The sequence below is a fragment of the Macaca nemestrina genome, chromosome 15, assembly GCF_043159975.1.
Source record: "Macaca nemestrina isolate mMacNem1 chromosome 15, mMacNem.hap1, whole genome shotgun sequence".
NCBI classification, from domain to species: Eukaryota; Metazoa; Chordata; class Mammalia; order Primates; family Cercopithecidae; genus Macaca; species Macaca nemestrina.
This window is the reverse complement of record NC_092139.1, coordinates 55,624,186-55,634,069: the sequence shown is the minus strand read 5'-3', so window position 1 is coordinate 55,634,069 and position 9,884 is coordinate 55,624,186. Positions and strand designations below refer to the sequence as shown.

The 9,884-nt window shown below is 35.2% G+C and overlaps 1 long non-coding RNA gene across 1 annotated transcript in view; it reads right to left on the bottom strand.

The window, feature by feature from the left end:
- Positions 1 to 2,918: 2,918 nt before the first annotated feature.
- LOC139358521 (uncharacterized) overlaps positions 2,919 to 9,884 on the bottom strand; it is a 188,096-nt gene continuing 181,130 nt past the window's right edge. Inside the window, exon 7 of the long non-coding RNA XR_011613612.1 lies at positions 2,919 to 3,242. This is a non-coding gene — a long non-coding RNA (uncharacterized lncRNA). The remainder of the gene's footprint in view (positions 3,243 to 9,884) is intronic.

The following is a 9,884-nucleotide window of genomic DNA, read 5'->3' as shown; positions in this document are numbered from 1 at the left end:
CAGCTGACTTTCTCACCACCTCAAATAACGTGTCTACTGGGGTACAGCTGTCAGTCTCCTCCCTTCTGAAAGGAAGCTGAAGCATAGGTGCTCAGAACGTTCACCCTGGCATCAAACTACTGAGCTCAAGTTGTGATTAGTGCTGACCCATCTTTGGCAAGTATTTATCTTCCATGTATTTCATTTCCACTTCTGTAGAATAGGCATGATAGTACCAACTTCACAAGGTTGTCTTAGCGGTTTAACTGAGGTTATGCTATAAAGCAATCACTTAGCATACTGATTGTAAGTATATTGAAAGAAAGAGCTATTAATGTACAATATTAAAATGAAAGATACCCATGGTAGTCATAGAGCCATCACCAAATGTTTTCATCTTTCTTCCTTCTAAGCACAGAGTAGGATAGTGTTTCTTTGTCCCACTAAAGTTAGGTGTGGTCATTGACTTATTTTGGACAATGAATTGTGAGTGGAGTTGTGTGTCACTCCCAGGTAGAATCACTCATTTGCAACAAGCTCTGCCACAATGATGAGGCATGCTCCAGAGAGTAGCTGCTGCATCAGGCTGGGTACCAGGGCAAGATCCATAATGGACATAAAACAGGAGAAAAACATAAGGCGTATCGCAAGCCATGACAATTTGGGAAATATTCCTTGCTGCAGCATTATTTAGTCATCCTACATGATACATCATCTTAATTGACGCTTGCTTTAGGGATCCATGAAGTTAACTAATTCCTCCCACCCTCTCTAACATACTGACTGATGCCCATAGGTTCAGAATGCAGAGATTTAGACAACTACTTTCTAATACCGGAGGCCCCCTACATCCATCTCACAAGTATTGGTTGTGCTTATTTCCAAGTAGTTTATACTACTGTAGTCATTATTAAGTTTAACTAAATATGGCATACATTGATGAAATTTGAGTGGGAAAAGAAAATGAGCATTGTATCTACGAACAGTTGAATGTTCTGAAGAGACTACATAAAGTTGAACTGTCAAAATAACTTGAATTAGGTATGCCAGAAACAAAGTTGGGGTGGTATACGTATTGTACAAAATACAAGATGATTCTGCACTCTGATGTCTTTGCACACAGCTTTCAATTCTTGCTTTGCTTTAGAGAAACCCAAACTGGAAATCGCAAAAGATATATTATTGGTGTGGTTTTTTCAAGAAACACAAAGTAGAACTGCAATCGGCTACCACCCATTCAAAGTAAAGGTTGGCCTTACATCAAAAGATGGGAAAATAATTGCATAGTTTCATGCCTTATGTTAAATGAAAATGTTAAAAGTGTGTATGTAACATTTTTATGACCACTCTCCCAAAATTAATCAAACATTTGGAAGAGCCAATTAAAAACTAGTCCTACTTACATGGAATAAGAGGTGATCTTACGTACTGTGTATTTCTTTTGTTTCAGATTTTTATTTGCATAATATACTTTTGGGAAAACATGATATGAAAAAAAAATGTTGTTGTTGTCGTTGTGATGACTTGGGTTAAAAAAAAATACTCCTGGTTAACAAGATGATTCCATGAAAACTTCATTTAACTCATCCCCTGCCTGAGATAATCTACACATACCATCCACCCCAACCTTTACTCTTTGGGAATAAACTTACCTGTGCCTAACAACTGTAGTCATGCAGCCAAGCTCAAAAATAAGAACGAGAAGGTACAGGCATTTCTCATTATCTTCCCATAAGCCCCAGACACAGGCTCTTCTTCTGACTATACTTACAATACCTAACATGGATCCCACAGAGCCCCACCAACTACTTTCAGCTGTTTCCCAGAGATGAAATGTTTCAGACATATGGTCACAGAGATTAATATCTGTGCAGACCAGTTTTGAAACAGCCCAGAAATATTTTGGGAACATGTGGCATTAGACAAATATAAATTCTGAACCTGGGTTTTTCCTCCATGTGCCTCTCCCTTCCACACCTGGACTTTCAGAGTGAGTCACACAGAAGACTCGAGAATTGAAGACAAAGAACTGGGTATAAGCACATATTTAGATTCTGGGCCACTGTACAAAAACTTCAGGAGGGGCTGTTAATCTTATTGAATCACCAGAGGAAGTGGGCTCCAGTTCTTTTGGTGGTCTCCCTAAAATAAAAGGCCTACTTGGATAGTTTGGGGTTTGTGTTCTTGGGGTTGTCTCATGGAATGAGAGTCATATCAAACTGTCTTCTAGTTTCTCCCACCCTCAGAAAACAACAAGGTATGGGTTGGTATCTAATAGCTCCTTGAGCTATTTCTCTATTTCTCAAACACTAAGTTGTCCCGATTTCTGTGACATTAACCTGAAGATGATCCTTGTGAGTAAGGAGGAAAAAAAATCCAATGCATAGAACATGGAGGATTTTCACGGCTGTCCTACAAACAGCTTACAGAAGTTTCACACAGATTCACTGCTCCAAAAACACTATTTTAAAATGGTTTCAATTGCGGTTAACAAATACGTGCTTTGTGTTTTGTAGAAGCACAGGCCAGAAACAATTGATAAGTCAGAGGTGGCGTTTTCAGTTTAGTTCTTGAAAGCTTGAGATTTATTACCTAGAATTAAAAATTCTTTCTATCCTGTGGAAAGACATATGGCTTTCAGGCAGCACATAAAGGCAGACACACACACATACACACACACACACACAACACACATACCCCACACAATTGGCTTGAATTGAGAGAAAAATTATCTTATAATGAAAGATGGCCAGTTATGATGATTTTTTTAAAAGTTTAGTTTAACAAATCCCTCTTGTTTTGCAAGATTGGACATGTACTGTCATGAGCTTTGAGCTATTAAAGAAAGTAGAAAATGTAAAAAGTGAAGCCCTAATACAAAATTAGGAAAATTTTATTTTCAGAGAAAAGAAGACAAAAGAAGATGACTTCCTCACCGTTTCCCAACCATAGTGAATTATTTAATAAGGGCTCGTCCTTGTTAGGATAGCTTGATAATTACTTTGACATAAAATGTTGCAATGTGTACAAGTTAAGAGTGCCAGGAGAAGAGAACAGTAGACTTGGATTGTTTTTGATCTCCAGAGTAGGGAATAGATAAGCAGACCTTTCTCAGCTTGCACCCTCAGATATTCCAGGTTTTCCTTAAAAGAAATGGAGTGGAAACAAAGGAATTCTTTTTTTCTTGCTGCAATTCTTCCAAAACATGGTGAAATTCTGAAGACATACTTTTCTATTCACCTTCCAATGATGCGAAGACCCAACTGCGAAAAGAGCCAGAGACACAATAAACAAAAAGTTATGTAATTCTGCAATTTCCTTGCAAAAGAACTATAAAATAAGTTACCCCAAACCTAAAAAGACTCACCAGTATTAATAAGCTCAAGCTAATCAGCCAGATTCTCTCATTGATTAAATTCCTATGCCCAGGGCATAGAAAACACCATCCTGTTCTCAGGCAACTAACCCAAACATTTTACTTAGAAAGTAGACTTCTGGGTAACACCCATTGAGAAAATCATATGTGTCCCTATAAGCTTATTTCAGGAGAAATATTAAAAATTTGACAAATATTCAAGAAGCACCTTTTAGCTAGAACTTAGGAACTAATGAGAGTCAACCGAAAGCAGTAAGAGAGATGGTGCTTTAGGGAGATGGTGAGCAGGAATTTCTTTTTTAAGCCCTTCTGTTTTTTTCATTCGTGAAAGAGCATCCAGAAGGACAAGAAAGATTTAAGGTTTAAAGCGAAGTTAGTCAAAGCTCTTTGAAAATATAGTTTGTCCATAAATGTTTTCCCAACAAGCTCACCCAAGTTTATTTTTCTGTGGTTTTTATTTATCTTTCATAATAGCATCAATGCTATTGGTCTTATTCAACAAAAGAGAAATATAAATTTTTTGAAGAGTTGATCTTTCCTTAAAAAATTCATCCACTTAGCTGAAAAACAACTTAGCTGCTATGATGATTAGATTTATCTATTATGTTTGTTATCTGATACTTCATAAGCTGAATCTTGCCCCAGAGAGCTTAGAATCTGATTGGGAAATAAAATAATCTTACTGATCTCTTTTGTTTAAAATGAAAACACAGCTTTGTTTGTCCATCGAGAAAAAATACATGTTTATTGCAGCAAATTGAAAATTATATAGATAAGTCAGGAAAAACTGTTAGCATTATTGCAACTTCCATTATATACAGTTATTGTGGACATTTCAATATAAATCTTTACAGAATATAGCATAAATATATAAATTTAATCAGCTTGAAATGAAAAATTGTTTTATAACCTGTGATATTTTTCCCTTCATATTTCATAAACATTTTTATTTTTCTATAATATATGATATATAATATATAATTTTGATGTCTTTACAAAATTTCATCATGTAATTGTAATCCTCTATTATTAGATATATAATGTTTTTGAGGGTTATCTTCCAGTATAAACAGAATTGTGATGAGCAAATTTACAGATACAACTTCCTGCAGACTACTCCAATAGACTTAATCTCTAAAACAGAGTTCTTGTGCCTAGAACTTTAAGATTTTGATATATATTGCCAAATTGCTCTCCAAAATTTGTGTGAATTTACACTGCACAATAGAGTATCAGGGGGCCCATTTCCTTGGAGTTTGTTGATACTGAGTGTTACACACTGTCCTTGTCCATCCCTGCTGCTATTAAAAACATACCCAGACTGGGTAATTTATAAATAATGGAATTTATTTCTCTCAGTTTTAGAGGTTGACCAGTCCAAGATCAAAGCACTGGCAGATTTGGTGTCTGGTGATGGCTGCTCTCTGTTCTCAAGATGGCAACTTCTTGTTATGTCCTCACATGGCAGAAAGGACAAAAGAGACAAACACTATGCCCTCACATGGCAGAAGAGATGGGAAAGCCAGGCAGCTCTCTGATTCCTCTTTTATACCCATATTAATCCCATTTATGAGGGCAAAGCCCTCACGGCCTAGTCACTTCCCAAAGACCACACCACTTAATATCATCACCTTGGGATTTAAGTTCCAATATATGAATTTTAGAGGGTCACAGACATTCAAACCATAGCACACACATTCTGATCTTTACCAAATTAACAGGTGGAAAGATATTTTACTGTTCTTGTACTGGGTCATTTCTGGTTTTTTTCCTTTGAGAATTGTCCTATTGTGTCTTTTCTGTGGTTGAAATTCACAAAAATTTTTGAACACTATCATGCAAATAAGTGATGCAAAAATGCATCCAGGTAGCACTGATACTGTTTATCTACTAGACAAACTACCTGAACTCAGGTATTTAAGTTAATTGCCACCTTAAGTATAGAAAGCAAGTATAATAAGAATAGAGGTGAGAAAACTGGGGTATGGCATTACTGCTTATAACTACACCTGCAATGAAAGAGAAGTGAGGTATTTTGGTATAAAAGATACCTTTAAACTTTCTTTAGTTATCCTTCCTCATTGATCTGTCAAATCAAGCAACCTAAGCTGTCTGCTCTCTGGAACTCAGTGAAATAAAAGGTTACGAGGAGAGAATAACAGTGCGGAAGAAAAATTCACACGTAAAAACTAGCATTTAAAATTTTGATTTTAGATCCATTACGGCAGAAACACGCTGGAGATGCATCCTGAAATCAGAGAAAAGAATGACTCTTCTCTCTACAGTCTCTGACTGCGTGCTGAGGCTGCTGGTGAGAAACTATAATGGGGCAACCACAATCTTTAAACACATAAATATTCCTACAGCATCCATTTCTTCTTAATTTTATCTACTGGATAAATAAATTCAGAGGGAATAAGCCAGAGAGAGAGAAATGCAGACATTAAAAAAACAACACAACAGTGTAAAATTCCTTAATATCTGGAAATGCTTAAAGAACCACATGGCATCGTTTGAAACATACAGGTTACAATGAGAGCTCCACAAACAAGATTTTGCAACATGTGAATATTACATGAATCTTCAAAATCATTTGCATTCTGGTGATTCTGTGCACTAGAGATGGGTAGTGACATGTATATTAAAATAAAAAACATGGTTGAGTTACATTTAGGCCTATTATATGCCCAGTACTTTACATTATCCCAAGAAAATCCTTCAAAACCCTACAAGGAATAGTAACTTTATTATTATTCCTACTTTACAGATTTCAAAAAAAAAAAAAACACAAACATAACTGAAGGATGGAAAGGGAAACTAAGAAGTAGATGCAGAACTTGAACTTATATACAGCTATCCATTGTCCTCAGTTCTCAGGCTAATGGTGTCAACAGAGAGGAAGCACCGTGTCAATAAGTCCTTACACCTTTGTAAGTGGATCGCTGAACTTAAAAACAGATGAGCAATGAAGGACTTCATATCCACAAAGTAATACCATTTACAAATATTGACATATTTATAACTATCTAATACCCATTTTCTTTGATTTTAAAGTATTGCCAAAAAGACATACAATTCCTGTAAATGCTGTACCCCTAAATCTCTGAAGTCAGCAATTCAGGAAAAATGTTAAAAGGTGATCAAGATTATTCATTTTGCTTCCTCTCTGCTAAATCAGTCACTGGGCTATTACGAGTGGATGGAAAAAACCTCGTAATCCTCAGGTGTGCCATTAAACTCATAAATTGCAAGATTTCTAGGACATTTTATATTACAGTTGACACTGCTCCATGGTATGTTCGGGGATATTTTCCAAGAGAAGCTACTCTCTGAACATTAAAATGGCCTTTTCACACTCTTTATGTTATAGAAAAATGAAATAAAACAGATTCAGCTTCTTAATTATGCAGCTAAGTCCTATCCAAGCTTCAGTTGACTAAGAGTCCACCATTGCCTACTATGAAACCGGAGCCAAAGCCCAGTAACTGCTAGTTGCCAGTTATTTCTATCTGTCCTGTCTCTCTTTTATCCCTTATAGGCCTAGAGAGTCAGACTTCAGTTTTCAATTATATTAAGCTGAATTTTAAAAGAAAGGGAAAAAATGTGGCTCGAGTTTGCAAAGGTTATTTATCTATCTAGAAATAATAGGGTTTTTCAATTGAGAAAAGACATTTGAAATCTTTTTTGAGACAGAGTCTCACTCTGTTACTGAAATGTATTTTTCAAATGGGGTAAATACATGACACCTGTCAGTCCTTGAGTCCACCTCAAGATAATTTTAATATATTTTGAGGATAAAATGAAGGCTGTCATTTTTCATTGTACTAATAGAAATTCTCTGAACTATTAGACCAAGAGATACTCCTTCTTTCTAGAAATTCTTATAGTATAATTAGTGACATGTGAAATAGCTTTTGTTTAAATGTTGCTAAAAATCCCTTTTAACTAATACAGGTGTTCTCTCTTCAGCTAAATCACATAAACTCCTAATGTTAAGGAATATGCTTCCCAGTGTTGTGATACACCCTTACCACCCACCTCCCTTACTGCCACCTGGTGCCTTCTCCATGCTTGTCTGTCTGTTAAACAAGGCATGGCAGAGAAGTATTAAAATCTGCAAATGTTTTACAGTATGAGAACCTTCCATCTTCCTGGCAAAAAAAAAAAAATCATTACTATAACTTTGGCCATTGCTGCATTTAGATATAAATCTATTTGAAAGCTTCTTAGAGCAGGAGTCAGCAAACTTTTTTGTAAAGAGCAAAATAGTAAATATTTTAGGCTTTGGAAGCCATACAGTCTATGTTAGAACTACTCAACTCTGCCACTGCAACATGAAAACAGTACATAAACAAATGAGCAGGTATATATGTATTTTTTTATTTACAAAATAAAACTTTATTTACAAAACTTTATTTAATAAAACTTTATTTACAAAAACAAGTGGCAGGCAAGATTTGATCCATAGATAGTAATTTACAGGCCTCTCTCCTAAAGTGTGAAAAAAAGAAAATGAACATTTTAAGTGGTTTCTATTCAAGCAAGTTTTCTTCAAACTAGAAGATAGAAAAGCAAAAGCTAACATCAATGAACCAGTCTGGTTCTTCAAAAAGATTAACAAAATTAACATACCTTTAGCTAGATTGACTAAGAAATAAAAATGTCTCAAATTACCAAAATCTAATATAAAATGGGGACATCACTACTAATTTTACAGAAACAAAAAAAGGTTATAAAAGAGCATTACAAAAAAGTGTACACCAACAGATGGCATAAACTAGGCGAAATGAACAAATTTCTAGAAACACCCAACCTACCAAGACTGATGCATGAATAAATAGAAAATCTTAATGGGCATATAACTCATATGGAAATTGAATCAGTAATCAAAAAACTACCAACAGAGAAATGCCCAGGGCCAGATGGTTTCACTAATGAATTCCATCAAACATTTAAAGAAGAATTAGCACTAATCTTTCTCTTCAAAAAACTCTCCAAAACAATTGAAGAGGAAGAAATACTTCCTAACCTATTTTACGAGCTTTACTTTACCCAGATACCAAAGCCAGGCAAAGACACTACAACAAAACTGTAGACAAATATCCCATATGAACATTCATGCAAAAATCCTCAACAAAATACTAGGAAACCAAATTCAGGAACATATTAAAAGGATTATACATCATGGCCAAGTGGGATTATTCCTGGAAGGCAAGAATGGTTCAACATATAAAAATCAATCAATGTAATGCCCCACATTAACAGAATAAAATAAAGAAACCACATGATTATTTCATTGATGCAGAAAAGGCATTTGACAAATTCAGTGCCCAAAACAATTCAATAAATCATTAACAAACAGAAACATCTTCTCTGTAATATAGGCCATATATGGAAAATTCTCAGCCAACATTATACTCAGTGGTGAAAGATTTAAAGTTTTTCCTCTAAGATTTGGAACAAGACAAGGATGCCCACTTTGACCCTTATTTTCAACCTAGTATTGGAAATTCCAGCCAGAGCAATTTTAGGCAAGAAAAAGAAACAAAAAGCATCCAATTTAGAAAGGAAGAAGGAAAATTATGTCTGTTCACAGATTGCATAATCTCATGTGTAGAAAGGCCTGAAGATTTCACCAAAAACAACAAACTTTATTCAACTAATAAAGAAGTTCAGCAAAGTAGCAGAATATAAAATCACCGCACACAAATTAGTTGCTTTGCATGCATTAGCAACAGACAGTAGCTCCCAAAAATTAAGAAAATAATTATTCTGTTTATAATAGCATCAAAAGGAATAAAATACTTAAGAATTGAAAGACTTGACCAGGAGTGAGGGCTCATGCCTATAATCCCAGTACTTTGGGAGGCCGAGGCAGGCAGATCACCTGAGGTCAGGAGTCTGAGATCAGCCCGACCAACATGGAGAAACCACGTCTCTACTAAAAATATAAAATTAGGGGAGTAGTGGCGGATGCCTGCAATCCCAGCTGCTCAGGAGGCTGAGGCAGGAGAGTCACTTGATCCAGAGAGGCAGAGGTTGCAGTGAACCGAGATTGTGCCATTGCACTCCAGCCTGGACAACAAGACGGAAACTCCACAACCAAAAAAAAAAAAAAAATGAAAGATTTGTACACTGCAAACTATAAAACATTGCTAAATTTAATTAACTATTTAATTAAGACATAAATAAATCATAAATAAATGGATATAAACATCTTTTGTTCATGGGTTGAAAGACAATATTGTGATGATAATACTACTCAAAATAATCTACAGATCAATGCAATTTTTATCAGAATCCCAATGGCATTTTATGAAGAAATAAAATAATCCTAAAATGTATATGTAATTGCAAGAAATAGCCAAAACAATTTTGAAAAAGAATAACAAAGTTTGAGAACTCACATTTCCTCATCTCAAAACTTATGTCACAGATACATTAATTGAAATACTGTGATATTGGCATAAGAACAGATATATGAACAAATGAAAAACAATAAAAAGCCCAGAAATAAATCCCGACACAT